Source organism: Coregonus clupeaformis, chromosome 25 (genome assembly GCF_020615455.1).
Source record: "Coregonus clupeaformis isolate EN_2021a chromosome 25, ASM2061545v1, whole genome shotgun sequence".
Lineage (NCBI taxonomy): Eukaryota > Metazoa > Chordata > Actinopteri > Salmoniformes > Salmonidae > Coregonus > Coregonus clupeaformis.
In genome coordinates, this window is record NC_059216.1 from 4,771,901 (window position 1) to 4,773,985 (window position 2,085).

The following is a 2,085-nucleotide window of genomic DNA, read 5'->3' on the forward strand; positions in this document are numbered from 1 at the left end:
GCAAAGCAAGCGGTACCGGTGCATCAAGTCTGGCACCAACAGACTCTTGAACAGCTTCTATCCCCAAGCAAAAATACTGATAAATAGCTAACAGAATAGCTACACGGACTATGTGAGTTAACCTTGTATCTTTATTGACCTTTTATTAAAACATTTCTCTATGCACACTCACAGGGCCCTACACACTCACACGCACACTCACTCCATCATCTGCTCACTCACACATAATGTGCACATACATTTATACTGACTCTACACTTATATCCTGTTGCATAGTCACCTTACCCCTATACATATCTACAGTACCTCCATCACTCCAGTATCGCTGCACATTGTAAATATGGTATTGGAACTGACCCTGTATATAGTATGCTTACTTACTTATTGTGTTCTTCATATTTTTTATTAATTTTTCTAGTATTACATTGTTATTGATTATTGCATTGTTGGGTTTTGAGTTTGCAAGAAAGGCATTTCACTGTACTTGTGTATGTGACATTAAAACTTCAAACTTGAAACTTGAATAGAAAAAGATGGGGAGAAGAAGAGCTGAAACATAAACAGTGATGAAGGGGGAGGACAATGTGTTTATGTGTGGATGGTTATGTCATCCAGCAGGGTCTCTATGTTAGCCAGAGTAATGGTGCAGATGCAGAAGGGAAGAATGTTACGTAACTTGCATACAAGGAGCCCACCACTACGGGAGCACTGATCCTGGGGAGGGGGTGGAGGGATGGGGTGGGGTGGAGGGAGGGAGGGAGGGAGGGGGATTGATTTGACTAAGCAGCTAGCTGGCCTGGACCATGTGACCTGGACCGTGGAGTCAGTAGCCTCATCATTGACAGGTTGTTGCACATAGCGTTCCCCTGTAGCAGCACTGATCCATGTTGTGAGGCATCGAAACGCTTGGCATGTTTTCACGTTAGTACGACACTTATGCAGTCCTCATAGCAACACCAAGCTTAAACACGCTGCAGGGTGCAGTCCATGTGTGAGCAGGCCTCGCCCTGATTAACAGCAGACACACACACACCCTCTCTCTCTGGACGTTGTTTGCGTGGCCTGTTATCTGGCTCTCTCTAGTGGCCATATGTAGGAACAGTTGTGCCCTATGGGCTAAAGAAAATAAAATACTTGGCACAGTAACTTTGAAATTACCCAGTGTTTATGTTGGCAGGCACTCTCAACAGGCTTGCCTTGCAGGACCAAAAAGTATTCACTGTACTGATACTGTAGTAATGCTATAGTGATAATGTACTCTGTTGCAGGTGATGGAGCGGAAGTGAGCCCGCGCTGAGACACCCTGTCGTGTGAAAGGTCATGATCCCACACATGGAGCGTAGTGTCATCTTGATCAGCCGTCCTGGCGGTCAGTGTTATGAGACAGACGGACAAGGTCCAGGGGTTTACGTTTGGACGTGTTCCATGTGGCCAGTCGCCCTGTCCCTCCCAGAGTTTCGCTTCTGAGCTAATGCGCTGAAAAGCCTTTATTTGATGGACTTTTAATGTAGACCGCTGGGGGCTTTTCTAAAATCCATCAGTCAGTCTCTGTGTGTGTGGAGGCCAAGGTCACTGACGTCTTTATGAAGTGTGGGCGTCGGGAGGAATCTCGGACTATGGTTGATTGGATACTTTGGGTTCAGGTAGAGGTCAAGGCTATCTGAGGCAACAGGCACTTTAGCGCCTCAAAGCTCATACCACTTAACAGTCTACACCTCAATTCTAAGCTTCTCTACCCTTAGTTCCTATCTCAGTCCTTATGGAAAGCTATACTATACACTGATGGAATGTGACCATATACGTACATACATAAATGGGTGATACATTGGCCTTTATTTGGATGGCCTTTCAAATCTGTAGCAGACAAAAAGCAGATAAAAAGTACATTGGCATTACAAATCTAGCTAGATATTACTACTCCCAATGGAAACTCTTCTAAATATAGTCTTGATATTTTGAAGGTTAACAAATTTGAGTTGTTTTTATACCTGGAGTTTTGTAACCTGTCTACTCATATGATAGTGTTGTCATGGGAACAACACGAACCAGGAATATTAAAAATAAAAAGGTCTTTACACAACTAGA